Source organism: Periplaneta americana, chromosome 17 (assembly GCF_040183065.1).
Source record: "Periplaneta americana isolate PAMFEO1 chromosome 17, P.americana_PAMFEO1_priV1, whole genome shotgun sequence".
Classification (NCBI taxonomy): domain Eukaryota; kingdom Metazoa; phylum Arthropoda; class Insecta; order Blattodea; family Blattidae; genus Periplaneta; species Periplaneta americana.
Genome location: NC_091133.1, coordinates 71,447,598 through 71,469,965, shown reverse-complemented (window position 1 = coordinate 71,469,965; position 22,368 = coordinate 71,447,598).

Sequence of the window (22,368 nt, the reverse complement as noted above, 5' to 3'; positions counted from 1 at the left end):
AGTAAAGGTGATAGTGTATCTCCTTGCTTTAGCCCCAGTGAATTGGAAACGCATCTGACAGAAACTGACCTATACTGACTCTGCTGTAGGTGTCACTGAGACACATTCTAATTAATCGAACTAGTTTCTTGGGAATACCAAATTCAATAAGAATATCATATAAAACTTCTCTCTTAACCGAGTCATATGCCTTTTTGAAATCTATGAATAACTGATGTACTGTACCCTTATACTCCCATTTTTTCTCCATTATCAGTCGAATACAAAATATCTGATCAGTAGTTGATCTATTACGCCTAAAACCACACTGATGATCACCAATAATTTCATCTACTTGTGGAGTTAATCTTCTCAAAAAAAAAAAAAAAATATATTGGACAAAATTTTGTACGACGTCAACAAAGAGTAAATATTGTTAGATTTAATTACGCACTTATTACTTCGGTATCATTGGAATGAACTTTTCCCTTTATAGAATGATTCTATCTAAGAAATAGCAAAGTTTTAGAAAAGGAAATTTTGAGGAAATCTTGTTATATATTGCAGTGCCGACTATGAATGTTGTGTTAATTGTAAATTCATTGGTAAATTAATTTAATTGTAATATTAACACTCACGTATCAGCAGCCATAGAGTTATGAGGCTGATGAATGAATTAATAATTACGTATCCATAATCTAAGACATAACAAAAATAAAGTTTCTAACTACAGTAATGTTTTTACCGTTTTTCACTGTATATCGCAATGTCTAATATGCACTAATTAAATTGAATTTGCATAGTTGAGAGGATAAAAACATATTTAAGATGCATAAAATCGTATTTTTAGCAGCCTTAAATTGTATTTTTAGGTGCCTAACAGTGTATTTTATTGCCTATTTTGATAATTTGAGCCTGTTTTAAGTGCGTAAAAGTTGATTTTTAAGGACCTAAAAATGCGAGGTCTACTCATTACTGCTATATAGCCATATCACAATAGTCTCTCTAATTTGTAATGAACTACTGTGAAGTATTGTCCCTTATACAGCCTACGTTTGCCTTTCTGTTTTCGAAGTCAAATTATATATATTTTGTTACCATGCCAACCGTATTTATGCAACAACTCTTGACACTTTTTAGCGTAAGATACGAACTGTGTGCATAATCTCAAACGTTTTTAATTACTTGCCTTCAGTTTAGAAAGGCTCTCAGTCCAGGGTTTTGCAGAGTTTAAACCGTATTTAATTTATTCTGAGCACCGTGGATTAATTTCCTAAGCACCCTAAAAATCCCTCACAACGCACATTAAAACTGGCTTTGATGCCCCATTATTACATCCACTGGGAGGATGTTTCTGGGATGTAACAAGCTCTTACTTTTAATCCACGTTTTAAGTAAGAGCTTTTTTACTTTTTCGGGTAAAGTTGTACTGTAAAACTGTTTTCCATTTAACAGATGGAAAGGGAATTAGACTTCCAGTTGACAGTCGATTAAGCCGGAGAAATATAAGCAGTGGCGGCTCGTTGCGTGGAGTGAGTGTACTACTGCTCATATATTTAATGTACTTTTAAAAGTTTCTTGATTTAGTTACATATCGTTTATTCTTATGATCTGTATTCTCTTCTGTAAGGATTGTCGTTTTCTTGTCTCACAGATCTATTCTTGACCTTCTAGTTAAGGTTTTCTTTCTCAATTTCTCGAATTAATGGTTTCTTCATTCTTTCTAATCATGTCTTCTTTCGGCTATATCTTTTTCTTCTGCCTCTTGGTACGTAATTCATTACTAATTTTTGATAGTCTCTTTTCCGATATCTTTCGGACATGACAACAACAACAACGCGTTCTTTTACCTAGGACCGATTTCGCCAGTATGTTACTAATGCACAATTAACTAATTGTAATTTAACTTAAAATATAGAAGTTAAATCATATTTAATTCGTTTACATGTCATTGAAATAATAAACATTTAAAATAAAGTAAATTGATTTCCTAATTACGTCATCGCGGCCTTCTTAATCTTAATAAAATCGTAATACCCAAGGTCATGTTCCCTTCCAATATAGGCACTAGCCTTTATACTCCATTTGTTAAGTTATATTACATACAAAAATAAAATTTCATCAGAAATAGAGGTAAAGAAGAGAGCAGGAGTAATAATTTCTCAGAAACTTAAAAACATTTTTTTTTACTGGAAGTAAACTCAAAATACATGAAAATAATCGAAAACAATATGAAAACAGATGCAAGTAAATATCATGAAACGAGCAAAATTGAAAGACTTGATGGAATTGTGTATTCCATTGCCTTCAAAAATGCAAAATGAGATAATAAATTTGTTATTCATAATACTTCAGTTGCTGTATTTTAAGCAACCGAAGATTGATTAAACGTTTCTGCACCCAAATATAACATTTAAATATGAAGTACTTACCTATCATTGGAAATTATAAATCACCTTCTATACTATTCAAAATATTCAGTGCTGATGTTTTCCTTAGCCTAAACTGAATTTGCATGTCTTTTTAGACCATTTTATTAAAATAATCTTCTTTTTCGAAAATTATCTTCGCCTGAGTTGGTAAAATATCTTTTTCAGATATTAAATCCTCATTCTCCTGGCCATTATAAAAATTATCGTCGTTAATGCGAGATTAAGCAACAAAATATTGACAAATTAATTAAAAGTTCTTTAATGAGAGCTTAAAGCATACTTTCTGTTAGTGAAGTGCATTGTCCTTTTAAGTGTCAATTAAAAAGACTTTAAGAAACTATTAAAGTTAAACATTATATTTGGTGAAATCGGTACTAAAAGTGATATCTAATACTGTAATATCTGATCTATATAATTATTATTTTTGCTGTTTTATTTATACGTATTACATTATAAAAACACAATTTTCGTTTCCTTATTTGAATATTGTCATATCATAGATACTAGGATTCCATGTACGTCTATAGCTTAGGGATAAGGATTTGGTCTTCTGACCCAAGGCTACGATCGGGTTTAGTTTTGAATTCGTCTCGGGTTGTTTATCTGATTGGAGTTTATCCAACTATAAGTCGAATGTCAGGTAATTAGTGGCGAATCCTCGATGTCATAGCACTACCAGGGTTGTCAGACGTCCTGGATTTCATTTTTATAAAATTATTTTCCAAATTTCTTATTAATTTTTTTTCAAAACTCTGTCCAATCTAAGTTCACGTCGTCGTCAATTCCGTCTGGCACCTCCTATCTGGTTGTATTGATATAACAATGATACTAATGCATACAGTAGACTATTTTATAACACTGTATACAGTATTTTCTTCTTTACTCTCTTTGGAAGTTGATTTATAAATGATAGGATTTGATCACTGTATCCTGCATTTTTTTTCTGTATAGGTCAGGCTGTAATATGACATTATTTTCCCTGACTTTATCAATAATCCCAAGGAGATTCCATAGTCTAATAAATATGTAACAAAAATAAAAGTTTAGGTCCTATATAATTACATGAAATACATAAAACGAATAGACTAAAATCAGTTGTATTACAAATTGAATTAATTCAAAATATGTATAGTCACCAGAGGTCTGCATTAGACGTTTTCGCTCGAGCGCCAAGTAGTTCATAGCATAATCCGATAGGTAGCGCATATGCATGATGGGTAAAATTGTCACGAGCGATAAATCCTCGAACAGTATAAGCCGAGCGTTAGACATTCTTTCTTGTTACAGTGATGAACTGTGTAGTAACATTATAGATGTTTATCATTTCAAAACTTTGCAGTGTTTAACTAACCTCTCCATAGTACAACTACAAAACTTGCTTTAAAATGTAATATAAATGTTGTAGATAAATGTTTTTTTTCCCCCACACAAGAGTGATTTTGTTTTTGCCACATCTGATAGATGTTATTTGATGTAAATGTAATTATTATAAACGGAGAACACAATCACGATAATGCAAGAACTGTATCAAGTTTTCTAGTAGTAGTAGTAATAATAATAATAATAATAATAATAATAATAATAATAATAATAATAATAATAATAATAATAGTAATCTCTAATAATTAGTGTATCAATCTTTGCGTCTGTAACAGTTGTGCAGCATGATTATTCGTTTTATTATACAGTGTGAACATAAATGATTGCCCTAGTTACGAAAATTATTTGTGGACTAACGATTTAACGCAGAAAATATTTAGATATACAAGTAGATAGAGAAACTCTCCAAGTTTTTTTAACATACCTTATAGGTGCTGGATGTGTGCTGCCCTTGTGACCCTGCAGACATCAAGCCGGTAGTCCAATTCATCCCATACACGATGAAGTGTATCCATGTCGATTGCAGCGATGGCGTTGATGATGCGGTCGCTTAACTCTGGCAGATTTGCCGGTAATGGAGGTACAAAAACAGAGTCTTTAACATATCCCCGCAGGTAAAAATCACAGGGTGTTATGTCAGGGGAACGTGGAGGCCAGGACAATAGCTGCATATCGTCTCTGCTCGCACGACCAATCCATCTGTTTGGCAATCTGTTGTTCAGGAATTGCCAGACTTCGTTGTGGAAGTGAGGCGGAGCGCCGTCTTGTTGATAGATAAAATCAACGTTCAACTGTTTCTTGTGGGATGCGTGGCCGACCAGGAGATTTTCCTTTACACAGACATCCTGTGGTCATTAATTGATTGTACCATCGTCTAAGGTCTTGGGGTCTGGTGGATCTTTATGGAATCTTGTTCGAAAATTTCGCTGCACTGTTATGACTGATCTTGTGGAATGAAATTCCAACGCTACAAATGCACGCTCAACACCAGTCGTCATTTCTGTAAACTCAGGTCCTCTACCGGTAAGAAGTGGAATTACGCCGCGCGGATAAATTCAAATAAAACTTTGAGAGATACCTTATTTGGTAATATCAGTACCATTGTTGTATCATTCACGGTTTGTCTATAAAAAAAATCCCCAAACTAGGGCAATCATTTATGCTCACCGTGTATTTTCTGTGACGTTATTTCTGTACTGATATTGTTATTAATTTACTGCTATATCAATAATATTTTGTAAACGTTTCTACATTGTCGCAGTATATAGGCGGAACACTAGGCTATGTATGTACCTATCATATTATATATATGTGGTAAATCAAATATTGAATAATTATTAATTAGCAATAATAACTGTATATCGAAGTTGTTCATACTATTTTATTTATAACTTCATGTTCCTGTTTTGGTACGTTCCATTGACTGTTCCATTAAACGTTTGTCATAAACGCAGAAAATAAAGCTTTATTTTTACCGTGTGAGCAAAACATATGTGTATCTTATCTGTCGCCTTCCATACAAGATAAGACATGTCGGTGAGATGACCTTGTACTGTGCTTCTATTTATTACGAGCGTATAACGACCGATCGTATCTCACTCGAGGGTGCCACACTCGACAGAGTTCAAGCGAGCGATTTAACTCCAATGCAGCACTCTGATAGTCACGTTAAGGTACCCAGTATCATCACTTGTCCAGGATTCCTGACGAGTGAATCTTGGAATCCTGTTTTCTATCAACAATGCCACAAACTCTACAAAAAAAAAAAAAACCTTGTAGTTGTCGACTACTGTTAAATAACTGATTAAAAATTCATATGTACACTTTTGTAAAGTTTACGTTGTTATTCATAAACTTCATATAAAAATCTTTGCTTCACAAACGAATAGTTCTGATGGTTAGATATTAGTTTCCTTTTTCTAATTTCGTTTTTCTAATTCTATCAAATAGAAAATGCATTAAGTAATTACTGAAATATGATAAGTGTTTTGAAACTGGAAACAGAAGTGACACTGAGTTGTAACCGCAATGAAGGTTGTAGAAGAGGTGTGTCTGTATTAGTTGGCAGTAGTGGTTAAAATGAAACGATATGGTATATTCATCCCGTCTAGTGCCACCACAACTGTAATTTATTTTTCAATCTACTATTTCCTTCCACATCTTTATATCGACGCTATTATTCTTAAATTATTCCTAAATCCCATAACTTCAGTGACCACAGAAATTGGCTTAACTGTTGCAAAATATCGATCCTCCATGGTTTATGAATTTTTATAGAATAAAGAACAATACATTTTTCGGAGATGTCAAAATACAAAACCACGTACATTACAATGTATACAGAATAAAGTAACAAAAACTCGTGTACTCAAACGCTAACTATACGTTATTTTTTAGTTCGTATGCTGACACAAAATCTGGTAAATGGTCAATGCGAGGTTTTGGTAGTTATATTTTATGATAGCACCTACTTACGCTCTATTAATATTGTTTTCTGAACTTACGAGATTTTGGAATAATAGCGACGGTATATACTGTATATATATATATATATATATATATATATATATATATATATATATATATATACACACTTTAAATTTAAATACTTATATTTACCTTCATTATTACAGTCTGTTCTCTAATACCTGCATTGCTATATTACTCGTATCTCACTTAATATTTACTAATGTTCGTTTCTGTATTCTGATCAATATAAGATTATTACCCAAGTTACTAGATGATTTTGAGTTCTTTTCTTCGTTGGATTGTTTTAGCTCACTTCCACACGCTTTAATACACTTGATCCCTCATCGACTTATACATTGACAGCGCCACTACTGACATACGATTGTTCCAATTCCTTCTTTCAGTGGTTGAAATATGAAGGAAGCATTGTCAGCATCAATGTGACATAATCTTAACAGATTATGGTTCTTATACAGGGTGGTTCATAAGGATTTACCACCACTTACTGAGCAAAAAATTTCCATACAGAAATGTCCTAATGTCAATATTTTCAGAGTTACACTAATTTTAAATTCGCAATAAAATATCTTTTTTTATTTAGTTCTAAGAGTAAAAGAATGTTGCAGATAAAGAATGAACTATTCAGAAGTATCATTTCTTTAATTGGCTAATGTTCTGAAGCTAAAAATGTGTTATTAATTGCTTTGTCAGATTTTGTTTTTTAAATGTTAACTAAAAATTACATGATTCTTACGCACTTAGCACAACAATTGTTACAAAATCATACGACTTTAGGAACTTGATTCTTTATATTTTAATTATGCATCCTAATGTAGAGTCTTAAAGAATTTCCAAGACTGGCGTGATTTGTAACAATTGTTGTGATAAATACGTAATGAAAATGTAATTTTGTAGTTAAAAATCGAAAAAAAAAATGCTGTACGAATTAACTATGGAATTCGCAACACATTTTTAGCTTCAGAAAACTAGCTAATTAAAAAAATGATACTCCGGAATAGTTCATTCTCTATTTGTAATATTCTTCTACCCTTAAAACTAAAGAAAAAAGGTATTTTATTAACAATTTCATATAGAGTACTGAGTTTAGGACACATGTTTATGACGTTTTTTCTCAGAATGTCTTCGGAAATAAGCTCCGTAAGTGACGGTAAATCCTCGTGAATCGCTCTGTATATTTGACCAGCCGGAGACAATAATTTTATAGTATAATTATTATACTAAAATCATTTTAAAAGAATTGCTTACTCAAATTTTTGTGTTTGTAGTAGCGTTGTAAAATAGAGCCATATTTTAATCAGACTGAGTATGTACATGCATGCATGCATACATACATATATGCATAATTACCTACATACATACATATACACCACACGCACGCCGGCCCGCTCACACACACACACACACACACACACATATGGTGGTGAAAAAGTTTGCAAATTACAGAAATTGTTTACGGAAAATGTCTATTATTGTAGGATTTACAAGCCGCCACTGATTGTATCTTACCCGGAAATGCAAGCGAATCCAGATTATTCCAGGACAATGTCTGTTATGTACGACAAGTGGCTTTAAGCATTAAAACTACTCGCTATTAAAGGGGATCTGTAAATACACGGCGTACGGTCTGAATTCTTGTCACTTCTAACACAGATTTAGCGACCTTAACACGCTTAATTTTTCTGACTGGAAAATGCAAAGTGAGACATCTATTTTACCCGTATAACTCTAAGATAAACGGCGCAATGCAAATTACAAGTTGCGATACAGTTTTAAACTGCAAATTCTTTACGGTACTATATACATGCTTTGCATTCGTCATTTGTTTACTGCATAGATAATCAAATGAAAATGGCAGCTCCGTTCAAACGTTTTGGTGAAGCTAACATTAGTGAAATAGAATTTTAGTAAGTCAGTATTTTATTGTATTAGAGTACTTTATTTTTTCTAATCGTGAAAGAGTCAATTAAATCCCACTAGAGTTTTGATTTTCTCGAGATAAATCAAAGCCTCTAGTGGGATTACTGTTGTTAATAAAGCGAAGACAAGGAAAAAGCAAGAAAAGGAGATTACATTTTTATAAGACGGTTAATTCACAAGTTACTCTCATACCTAGTGGGGATGAAGACTTAGTTCTACGTAAAAAGAAGAAAAAGTATTAGAATAAGCCTTTATAAGAATCTTTTGAAGAAAAGATGGAGTCACCGGCGTAGATCAGACGGTACGCGTTTGCCTACTGGTCCGGAGTTGCGCTCAGGTACGGATTCGTTTCCCGCTTGAGCTGATTACGTGGTTGAGTTTTTTTCCGAGGTTTTACCCAAATATAAGATGAATGTCAGGTAATCTATGGGGAATCTTCTGCCTCATCTCGCCAAATACCATCTTGCTATCACCAATTCAATGGAGGCTAAATAATTCAGTAGTTAATATTTAGGCCTACTTACCTACTTACTACTTATGACTTTTAGAGAACTTGGGGGTTCATTGCCGCCCTCACATAAGCCCGCCATCGGTCCCTCTCATGAGAAAGATTAATCCTATCCCTACCATCATGTCCCACCTCTCTCAAATCCATTTTAATATTATCCTCCCATCTACGTCTCGGCCTCCCCATAGGTCTTTTTCCTCCGGCTTCCCAACTAACACTCTATATGCATTTCGGATTCACCCATACATGCTACATGTCCTTCCAATAGTAGTTAATACAGCGTCTCTAAATAACCAAGTATAAAAAGTAAAGAAGGTTTGATGGAAAGGATAAAAATGATAAAAGAACGGATGAAAGGGAGAGGGAAAGAACTATGTTGAAAGAAAAGAAGAGAAGTAAAAGAAAGCGATTGTCAAGGAGAAAAGAGAAAGAAATAGAAGAAAGAGATGAATTAGGGAAATTACGGCGAAAAGAATGAGGAGGAGTGGAAGAAAGAAAGAAGATTGATAACAGAGGAATAGGAGGAAAACAACTGGAAGGAAGAGGAAGGAAAGGAGATTGAAGTAATGAAAAGGAAAAGCAGAAAGCAAATGATTAAGAAATTTAGAAAGAATTTCAAAAACTTGTAGATAGAGAGGGAGGCGACAAGGCAGGGAAATGGTACACAGTGAAAGTGATAGCTAGAGAAGAAGACTGACAACGGGAGTTGAGAAAAAGAAAAGAAGCTAATAAACGTGGCTGTGTGGAGTAATGGGCTGATGGAGAAGACAAAAGCAGACCATTTGCTGTTAGGTATAACCGTTAGATGAGCAGGCGCTCGGGTCTTGTGTGACAGCATTACGGTTATTCGGAGGATGTGACGTGTCCGATCTTGATTCACTGTTTGGGATGCCATTTAAATGGAACCTGTCGGCTCACTTGCCCGCCTTCATTATCTCAACTGCGTACATGGATCTGTAACCTAATACAATTCCTGCTAGTAACGAATCCACTGCACTGCTAGTTCGAGATACCAACCCAGAGACATCCGTCTTCAATCCTCGACGAGGAGAATGGAATACTTGCAGTATTGAAAACTACACTTGCTTTCGCTGCTGCCTCAAATCTTGCACACTTCTTGACCAGGTTACCTATCATGTCGGTTTCAAAATCTCTCATATCTTCACAGCTTTAGTACCCTGTCTCAACAAGAAACTATAATTCTTATATCTAAACACAGAACATGCTGTTACCTTTAATCATTCACAATCTGCATCTGTCGAATCTGGAATCTTCTTCCTGACGATATTAGAACCTCTTGGACGCTATCGTCTTTCAAAATTGAAATACATTATTACCTAATTCAACAACCATAACAAATTTTGCGCGTAAATATAATACTCATAAACAGTATTTTAATAATTTGAGGTTTGTTTTCACATTAGTTTACTGAATTAATTTTCTCTTAATGTAGGCCTATTAAAGAGTGATTATATTTAAATACATAAATAATTGTATTTAAAAAAATGATAATTCAAAGTAATTATCTTTACATTTTCATTATATTCACATTAACTACTAACTTAGGAAAGCTTCAATAGCTAATAGTATTTCACTACATATTGTACATATATAATAATAATAATAATAATAATAATAATAATAATAATAATAATAATAATAATAATGTTATTAGTATTATTGTAACATGTGTTTGTAATTAATTGTAGACCTGGTTGAATGGAAGAGAAGGTCTCAAGGCCTTAACTCTGCCAGGTAAAATATTATTATTATTATTATTATTATTATAATTATTATTATTAATATTAATATTATTATTATTCTACCTTTTATCATAAGTCTTCCGCCATTATGACCCATTTTACTTCAGACTCTCACTGAATTATTGGAAGACAGAGAATTCCTGGTCATACTTTAGTCAACCTATAAGTGTTACGGTAAAGTGCACGCTAGAAGTCTATTAAACACTTAAACACATCAAATTCAGTAGTTCAGAGTTCGAACCCTGGTTACCAACTTGAAAGAAAGACGCTCTAGTCGTGCGGCTAACGGTGCGTCGTAATGAGAAAGTAAAACCGAAGTAAAGGGGGTGAAATCACAGAGATTAGAATAGAGGTCCTCATACAGTCACCGTTATCTTTAGGCTATGTCTGCTCTTGGCTAACGAAAAACAACTGTAGGATAATCTAGAAATCTGACAACAATGTTGTTCTAAAAGATTCTTTGGAGGAGAAGAAATGACCTTATATGCTTATAACCACGGTATGTTGGAGTCTGTAACTCCTGAAATCTTACGTCATAGATATTTTATTCATGAAGGTAGACGGTTTCTCTTTACCAACCTTTCCTTATCTTCATATTGCACTTTACGTATATCACTTTCCCTCGCTTCTCATGTATCCAATCGATATAATAATATAGGCTCTACCATTATTTTACGAAATTTAATTTGCTTGTTTGTATGGTACCACTTATCTGTGGGGCGTTAAGTATACCTCTTCATAGAACATCTCGTTATTCATCACCTTTTACAGTATCCACCTCGCGACAATGGAATTCCCTGTCACAAAGTATTAGGGGCTGCAAGACAATAAACACTTTAAAACTGTTTAAAAGATAACCTTCTTAGCATTTCACTCCAATCATACTGACTTAAACTATCACTGTCTACATTGTTACTCCTTCCTTTAGACACGCATCCTGATAGTGCTGTATTTTCAAAATTGTCTCGTAATAATCTCTTTCTATTATCTAACATTATTTGAAATATATTAACATTCTATGTATTTTAGCTTAATTCTGCTACATAGTTTGTATTTCAGTGTTTAATTAATAGTTCATAGTATTTTGTTGTTTAATTCGTAAATAAATATTGTATACATCTAGCTCTTATCTTATCTAAATCAAATTGTTGAATTCTTTCTAAGTTGATACATATGTATGTATACTTTTTGCTGGTTGAGTGGAAGAGAAGGCATTACGGCCTTAACTCTGCCAGCTAAAATACATTATTATTATTATTATTATTATTATTATTATTATTATTATTATTATTATTATTATTATTATTATTATTATTATTACTTAATCAACCGCAATGGTGTAAATTCTGCACGTTTCTGTGGCTATTCGTTCTGTTAAACGTTGTGTTATGAATTTATAGAATTGGTCTCCTCAGAAGCGTGCCATTTTGCTATCGTAACCTGTATATAGACCTACTGTAGGCCTATTTCATTAGTTATAATAAGATATATTCTGTATTATGCATTTATGGTGTAGTGATGGCAAGAGAAGCAAGTATATTCCGAAAATAACTGTAACAACATTGATTTTGTCAACCACGCACTCCACTTCGAAGCACAGAGATTTGAATTCAGTTTTCTGACACAAGTATTTCGGCTAACCGTGCTTCCGGACGTTAATATGATTATCTGAATTCAACAAAGTTAGGAAATAAACAGAGGTGGATACATTATTCATTAACCGAGACGTTGGTTAATACTGGCAGTCCGAGCTCATATGACTTGGGCAAAACAAAATATTCATTTGTTATGTGGTTCGTTGAAATGGAGGCGTGTCACGAATACAAAATCCCATTAAAAAGGAGACAATGTCTCTCGTTTTGTACCGGAAAACAATGTTTTACATTCGGTCCGCTTCATCTAGCAGCTTCACAAAACCCATTCTGTGAAGGCTTATTTATTAGGTCAACGACTCATCCGATACGATTATTTGTTCTGCATTTTAACGATTTCTGTCAACCAGGCGTTGATGGCAGCTGTAGGAATATTAATTTGTTTGGACTTCTGAGAGGGTGACTGCGTAAATTTATCAAAACACATAGTCGTGTTATTTTTAAAATGTCGAATGATTTTTATGCACTAGAGTCTGTCATTTGGTCGCCGTGGTGATGAAAAAAAAAACAACTTTCTAAATTTATAAATTTGTATGGCGGATTCCTGGCATGCGTACGTCAATACTTTAAACAAAAACGGACACACGGACTAACTTTAATTGCTTGAATAGAGGCCTGCTCGTAATATTACTAGATTTTTTATAAATAAACACAAAAATCAGATTAATTCAGTATGAGTTTACTTTAGGAAATTGTATTCTTAGGCACTCTTCGATATACTCGTATTCCTTCCTTCAAGTATAGGATTTGTCTTATCGCTTAACAACCTATTTCCTGCAGTAATTAAATCTTTATTCTTATTTTTTCTTCAGACCTTTACTTCATCACCATCAGATTTCATTCATCTAAGGGCGTCTTTCATGGGATTAAGTACAGTATATGATAGTCCAGATCATATAATGTAACAGATAGGTCATCGCTATGTTAAAATCATTTGCACTTTGAAGAGAACAACCGCCAGGATCGCCATCCGTCCGCCGTAAACGAACAGGAGATGGCAGTACAGTCGCTAATCCAATTCAAATGGGAATTATGACGTGACTCCTTATGTAACAACTAGATGGCAGCGTAGTAAACCTGACAAAAGTTGTTAACTCAAAGCCTATAAGGCCGACATATCTGAGGTATATATTATGATCTAGGATGATAGTCTGACGATGCGAGATCTGGGCTAAGAGGGAGATGTAGTAGAATCTCACGTCCACTTAAATTATTATGGTTTACTCGGACTTTTAAAGTAATAGAGGGAAAAATAATACAGTGTTTTATTATGAGCAATATTGTTTTACATTATCCTTACTCTGTTGTCATTCAAAGATAGTCTACTATTGCATTCCAGAGATCAAATTGGAAACTTAAAAGTACATAAGCAACGAACATTCTATGTTCAGATTTGAGATACCAAAACTTTTGCGTCATGATTCCAAGGATCGAAGGTCTCCACAGCAAAGGGGGTAAAGATATAATTGTCTAAAAGATGTGCATATTTATTATTATTATTATTATTATTATTATTATTATTATTATTATTATTATTATTATTATTATTATTATTATTATTATCCACAGCAAGGTCCGTTCCGGTCACACAGGATTATCCCTTCATCTTCTACATCCACTAGGACATCGGCCTGGTTGGCGGAGTTGGTTTAGCGCTGGCCTTCTATGCCCGAGGTTGCGGGTTCGATCCCGGGCCAGGCCGATGGCATTTAAGTGTGCTTAAATGCGATAGGCTGATGTCAGTAGATTTACTGCCATGTAAAAGAACTCCTGCGAGACAAAATTCCGGCACACCGTCGGCGCTGATATAACCTCGGCAGTGCGAGCGTCGTTAAATACAACATAAGGTTTTTTTTCTACTATGACGCGCCAATCACTCTTCCAAAAGGCATGTACAACATCACTTGTTTTGTTAATCGTTCTGGACCCATACGTAAAATATTAGCTTTTAATTTTTTTCTTTGTCATTAATCAATTCTTGTAAATTAAAAATGTTTAATTCTTCCCTTATGGCGAGGCTGCTAATTTCATACCTTTGTGTGTATCCAGCTACCGCTCTTATAAATCTCATTTCTGTCGACTGTATGTTTCTCTTCTCTGTTCTGTTTAGTGCCCAGTTCTCTGACCCGCAAGTCAGCATCGGCACTTCCAAAGTATTATAAAACATATTTTGCGTGTCTATTGGTGCTTTTCTTATCCATTTTATTGTTCCGCACATCTGACTAAATCTGTTTAATTTGTTCAGTAAATCTTCATCCTTATTATTATTATTATTATTATTATTATTATTATTATTATTATTATAATAATTATTATTATTATTATTATTATTATTGTCGTTGTCATTATTATTATTATTATTATTATTATTATTATTATTATTATTATTATTATTATTTCCTTTATTGTGGTAAAACAGCATGTTCCATTGCGGACAAGATTTGCAGTAGTACATGCTATGTTTATGTTACATATTTTATGCTCGACCATGCCGAAATGTAGTAATTATACACCTGGTAGCAGACCTTTAATGCATGTCATTAAAGTACACCTACTCATTAAAGGTCAGGTCTTTCAGCCAATGACGACTCAGGTTACAACTGTTCAGCCAATGACAGGTCAGCTTTCTACCGTTATAAAACCGCAAGTATCGATTATTCTCGGATATGCAATCGAAAGAGAATTAGTGAAAAGCCACGGAGGCTGGAAATCCAATACTGTCGCAGAAGGTTATGTTCTGTTACTATAATAATTAGCGTTAATTGTAAATAATATTCAAATAAATTCAATTTGTCATCTCGTTTTTCAATGTCTAATTTTATTTCAATGTTATCTCTGTAGGTTCTTATGGCCTAGCAAGGTCAATGTGCACATCTGTTCCTAGGAAAAAAATCAATACTTTCGCGTCTGCGCACATCTCACAACATACGGGACATTGCTCCAGGTCAGATACAATAAAATTAATAATATCAAGTTAGAAATATGGTCGAGCATAAAAAGTCGTATGAAACTCGCCTATAATGGTAATTAAGAAGCTCGTATGAAAATTATGAAACTCGCTTGCGCTCGTTTCATAAATATCCATACTCACTTCTTAATTACCTTCATTATAGGCTCGTTGCATAATGTACTATTATAGTTCATAGTTGATATTCATATAGTAGTACACAATTACAATATACAGAGGCAGTTAAAATAGACATACTTACAACAACAAATGGCTTTTAAGGAACCCGAAGGTTCATTGCCGCCCTCACATAAGCCCGCCATCGGTCCCTATCCTGTGCAAGATTAATCCAGTCTCTATCATCATACCCCACCTCCCTCAAATCCATTTTAATATTATCCTCCCATCTACGTCTCGGCCTCCCTAAAGGTCTTTTCCCCTCCGGTCTCCCAACTAACACTCTATATGCATTTCTGGATTCGCCCATACGTGCTACATGCCCTGCCCATCTCAAACGTCTGGATTTCAAGTTCCTAATTATGTCAGGTGAAGAATACAATGCGTGCAGTTCTGTGTTGTGTAACTTTCTCCATTCTCCTGCAACTTCATCCCGCTTAGCCCCAAATATTTTCCTAAGAACCTTATTCTCAAACACCCTTAACCTATGTTCCTCTCTCAGAGTGAGAGTCCAAGTTTCACAGCCATATAGAAGAACCGGTAATATAACTGTTTTATAAATTCTAACTTTCAGATTTTTGGACAGCAGACTGGATGATAAGAGCTTCTCAACCGAATAATAACACGCATTTCCCATATTTATTCTGCGTTTAATTTCCTCCCGAGTGTCATTTACATTTGTTACTGTTGCTCCAAGATATTTGAATTTTTCCACCTCTTCGAAGGATAAATCTCCAATATTTATATTTCCATTTCGTACAATATTCCCGTCACGAGACATAATCATATACTTTGTCTTTTCGGAATTTACTTCCAAACCGATCGCTTTACTTGCTTCAAGTAAAATTTCCGTGTTTTCCCTAACCGTTTGTGTATTTTCTCCTAACATATTCACGTCATCTGCATAGACAAGAAGCTGATGTAGCCCGTTCAATTCCAAACCCTGCCTGTTATCCTGAACTTCCCTAATGGCATATTCTAAAGCGAAGTTAAAAAGTAAAGGTGATAGTGCATCTCCCTGCTTTAGCCCGCAGTGAATTGGAAAAGGATCAGATAGAAACTGACCTATACGGACTCTGCTGTATGTTTCACTGAGACACATTTTAATTAATCGAACTAGTTTCTTGGGAATACCAAATTCAATAAGAATATCATATAATACTTCCCTCTTAACCGAGTCATATGCCTTTTTGAAATCTATGAATAACTGATGTACTGTACCCTTATACTCCCATTTTTTCTCCATTATCTGCCGAATACAAAAAATCTGATCAATAGTCGATCTATTACGCCGAAAACCGCACTGATGATCCCCAATAATTTCATCTACGTACGGAGTTAATCTCCTCAAAAGAATATTGGACAAAATTTTGTACGACGTCAACAAAAGTGATATTCCTCGAAAGTTACCACAGTTGGTTTTGTCCCCCTTTTTAAAAATAGGTACAATTATGGACTCCTTCCATTGTTCTGGTACAATTTCCTTTTCCCAAATAGCAAGTACAAGTTTATAAATTTCGCTATATAATGCACTTCCACCCTCTTGTATTAATTCTGCTGGAATTTGATCGATACCTGGAGACTTGTACTTTTTCAGATTTTCTATCGCAATTTCGACTTCTGAAATCGTGGGTTCGGGTATAAATGGCTCAGCAGTTTGTATTTCAATATCGTCCCGATCATTTCTATTTGGCCTATGTACATTTAGTAGTTGCGCAAAATAGTTTTTCCATCTGTTTAGGATTGATGAAGAGTCTGCAAGCAAGTCACCATTCTCATCCTTGATAACGTTTACCCTTGACTGATATCCGTTCTTAAATTCCTTTATACCCTTATATAAATCTCGAATGTTTTTATTCTTACTATTTGTTTCTACCTCATTCAGTTTTTCCTTCAAGTAACCTCTCTTTTTATTCCTAAGTGTACGACTTGCTTCCCGTCTTTCATTGAAATAATTATCTCTATTCTCCTCACCTGGATCCTGTAAGAATTTCAATTTTGCCTGTTTCCTTCTTTCTACTACCATGCAACAATCTTCATCAAACCACGGTTTCTTTTTCTTAGTTTCATAATAACCTATGCTCTGCTCAGCTGCAATTTTGATACTATCTCTGATATTTTCCCACACGCTATTAACATCTAATTCTTTCTCAACTTCGTCGGAACTTTCTAAAGTGGCAAACCTATTCGAAATTTCGACCTGATAATTTTGCTTAGCTTCCTCGTCCTTTAATTTCAAGATATTGAATTTAGTAATATTAACTTGTTGCTCTTCTCGCTTGGCTACTGATAATCTTTCTCTTAATTCTCCAATCACCAAATAATGGTCAGAATTACAGTCTGCACCTCTGAAAGTTCGAATATCTACTATACTAGTATGTCTCCGTTTATCTATCAAGATGTGATCTATTTGGTTAATTTGACTATCTATTACAATAATGTATTGTTAAATAAGTATGAACTGTGAACTATTGTACATATATGAAATATAAACACAACATGCAATATTGCAACACTTGTACAAAATTTTCTTATAATGTATTTAGACATAAGCTTTGTAACTGGCGAGCGGATCATCGATTGTATATAGTATATATAAAATTGTGGATTTATAATGTGTATTTGTAATGTATTAATTAAATTGTGAATTTGTAATATATTTAGAATGTACTTAAGCATAAGATTTATAATTGGCTAGTTGATCATCCATTGTATAGAGTAGACAATTTTTATTTATTTTAATTTTTGGATTGTAATGTCTATTTTAACATTACAATCCAAAAATTAAAATAAATAAAAATTGTCTACTCTATACAATGGATGATCAACTAGCCAATTATAAATCTTATGCTTAAGTACATTCTAAATATATTACAAATTCACAATTTAATTAATACATTACAAATACACATTATAAATCCACAATTTTATATATACTATATACAATCGATGATCCGCTCGCCAGTTACAAAGCTTATGTCTAAATACATTATAAGAAAATTTTGTACAAGTGTTGCAATATTGCATGTTGTGTTTATATTTCATATATGTACAATAGTTCACAGTTCATACTTATTTAACAATACATTATTGTAATAGATAGTCAAATTATTATTATTATTATATTATTATTATTATTATTATTATTATTATTATTATTATTATTATTATAGGGTTGTCTGTTATTCATAATTATTTCATTCAGTCCATTAGATACAATTCATACGGCAAATTGTATTTATTTATCCCAATTCCATTATACGTAATTCTTCCATAGACGCTAAGCGAAATCACAGGGATTTCCTGTTACTTTTTTTTTTCATTCAACGCCATTTTGGTTCTACATTAAAAATAAAATGCCATTAATTTTTATTGAAATTTTATTATATTTAGTTTGGATAATTCCCAGACAAATTGACTCATACATAATAATATGAACCAAATCTGTATAGGTCCTAATGTAAGGAAAAGCTCTCGTAAACGCATACCATCTTATTGTTAGTAAGATTGAAAGAAGCTATTTCTGACGTCTCACTGCAGTGAATTGAGGCGATCAGAAGCAAAGGGGTGTAAGTGCACTTAAGTTGTTTTCGAGAAAATGTGATTAAAACTTACTAAGCTTTCGTAAATTCCGTGAAGTTTTAATTTTAAATATTAATGTGTAATGTGGTTAAAAGATATAGCCTATCCCTTTACCACAGAAATTTTAAATGGTGGATACTTTTAAATAATTTTGTTTTAGAAACTCCACTTACACCCCTTTGCTTCTAACCGCCTCAATTGGAAAGCATTGGTGTAGTTGGGATATGTAACAGAACATCCATAGACTTTTATATAAGTTAGTACTACATAAAATCATGATCATCTTCAATATTCAATTGAGTGAAGTTCTTAATGTTCCCAAAGGTTAACATTGAAATACTTGTCAGACAATGTGAAGCATCTCCGTTACACTCTTTCCTGTACAAGAATCGGTGTCACACCTAGTCCCAGAACATCTGTCCTGAGTGATTTGTTTTCAATATTTGATGCAGTAATGGTTTGTCGCGGCGGGTGGGCATATAAAAGAAATCAATAAGAGATTTCTTAACATGAATAAAACTTACTTAATAAACATATGTGGCAGGTCATATGATTGTAGATATAGTTTCCAAGCAACGGTTTCTAAGAACTCACTTTAGTGCATTATATCTTATGCGACCAAGTGTCTGACACAGGGGTGAGAAACTTCTCAGTGAGGCACTAAGAGAAGTGAGTATCACGAAGGGGACACATACTTTCTCATACTTTTCATGCGATACGCAAGAATTCAGTTCTTTTATTGTATTAGGAATATTATGTTGCACACTATAGAAATGCTTTTTTTGTACCAATCATTTAGAATCTCCCTATTTATTGTTAATTTTATTGAAATATTATTTACAAATCTATACTAATAACAGATCTGTAGCCGAAATATTTCTGGTAATTTTCGATTTTCCAAAAATAATTGGTCCTAACATATATAATTAACCCCCCTGAAACCGAAAATCGCCTTTTTGAAATTTTTGTTTGTATGTATGTCTGTCTGTCTGTCTGGATATTTGTTACCTTTTCACACGATAATGGCTGAACCGATTTATATGAAAATTGGAATATAAATTAAGTTCGTTCTAACTTAGAATTTAGGCTATATGGCATTCAAAATATTTTATTTAAAAGGGGGGGGGTCATAAGGGGGCTTGAATTAAATAAATCGAAATATCTCCCTTATTATTAATTTTCATGAAAAATATTACATAACAAAAGTTTCTTTAAAAATAATGTCCGATAAGTTTTATTCCATGCAAAAGTTTTATAGGACTGATATTTAATGAGATAAATGAGTTTCAAAATTACTATAACAACGCCATGTAAGGCGGTGTAATGAAATAAAAAACAAATGACTTCGTCTACAAGGGGCCTTGAACAACAACAATCGAAAGCTATGAAACATTTGGTAGCTTACAGAGAATGTTTCTATGTTTGTATGAAGTAATATCGGAAGCTAAATTAACCGATTTGTATAATTAATTATTAATTCACCGTTGGAAAGTGTAGTTTCTCTAGATGGACATAATGCTATAATGTTATTACAGTAACTTCTGAGTAAATCGAGGACAGGTAAGATTAAAATAGCTTCTTATGCACAGAAAACTTGATAGGAATTCTTTTCCTGTATTTCCTAAAATAATTTTTGTGACCAAATGAGTGGTCTCTGGATCAAAATGATCGCATTTTATTTTTTTAATACAATTTAAATTAAGTAACATAATAAACCATTTATCCTTCTATCAAACATGAATGTTCCCTGGATCAAATGTTCTATTTTAATTATGTAATTACTTTATATTTCTAACTGGTGCAGCGGAGCGCACGGGTACGGCTAGTTATACCTAAAAATAAATAATTCACCATGCACCAAAATAATACCATACACTACCGATTTGACATGACTCAGTGGTAAAACAACGGAGGAAGTTCCTGGGATGAAATTCCGTGGTCAGTCAATCTGATTAGGTTTTTAGTGGTTTTCTCACTCATAAAATAAAAAGTACATGCCTCATTGGTTCTATTTCCGCTAAAAACAAAGATACAAGTAGGCCTAATACTGTTTTGCAAAAAACTGAATCCCAAAATATTGTTGAGGGTGCATATATCTGCAGATATGGGTACTAGGTAACAGTTCCTATGAGAGTTCGTGGACTTGGTGTTAGAAGGCAGTATTACAATGCGCAATCAATATATTTACGAACTGCACTTGTAGCCTATTTATTGTAACGTTAAACGCATGCGCGTGTCAGTGGAGAGCATTGCTTCCATGTTTTTAGCGTCAGTCTGTCAAACAGCGTCAGATTATATACTGAGCTTCTACACGTGATTATGTGCAAACACGATTTTTCCTGGTATCTTTCCATATACGCCTTATGTTTAGTCTTCTTCTCTGTCTTCCAAGTGATGCGTTTAATATAGATTCCAGGCATTTCCTGTGTCCTGTAATGTTGCCTATGTTCAGGGCAGTCCGAAAACTTATTGATTGCCACTTGTACGATGTACTATTCCAACACACCATCGGGAAGTGATCTTGTAGTTAAAGCGAGTCTAATGAACCTGAAATAAAAAACAATACATTTTCAACTTGAAACGACTATGATCGAGGTAGAAAACATAAAAAAATTATAACGTAGTGACGTGAAAGATTTAAGGGGTTAGGTATAGCTTACAGCAGTAAAATTTTGGAAATATTCAACATTTGTTTCCTCCATTACTTACCTTGTACAGTAATGAAATTTAGTATGTGTAAAACACTGTCCTTCTACTATATGAAAAAAAAAAAAATTTTTAAGATTAAAAAAATTTATTTACATTTTTTTTTTCAAAATTCAGTTCACAGTGCAGTGATGAAGCGTTTCCCACATAACTAAAAAACTATCCGACATTCTGTGATGAAATTTTTTTGTGTGTATTTATACATGCCATATCTACAATATGATGCAAGATCACTTCTCTACCTTTGATAGATTGTCTGATAAAAAAGAAATTCATTTAAAATGGTCAAATATCAGTATTTCCTTCTAACACAAAATAAAAAAATATATTACTTATTAAGGAATGTAGTTGAAAAGCGTGATATTATAAACATGAGTTTCAGCAATAAAATAAAAGAGAGAGAACATGAAAAGGTTAACAAGTTTATGAGTTATGAGGGAAACGTTTTGTCACTGCACAGTAAACTGGCATCATTTTGAATTTTGAAAAAAAAAATATATATGTATATATATATATATATATATATATATATATATATATATTGAAGCGGTCGGCTTCGTTGAGGCGCCGAAATATGCAGCGGTCGATCTCGTTGTTGTCGTCGTCGTTGCCCACGACGCCTTTCCTTGCCCTCGGCTGCCAGCTCAGTCGTATATGGAAAGTATCTCGAGGATGGCACGTCGATGTCAATAATTAATTATATACACTGATTAATTTGGGCGCCAGCCTCCTCGAGATTACTCCGGTAGAGGATGAGGTTCCCAGGTCAGCTGCAAAACGGTCGGGACATGGCGTTTGGGAGACGTGCTCGTAGGTTGAAATGATGTAGGCGCAC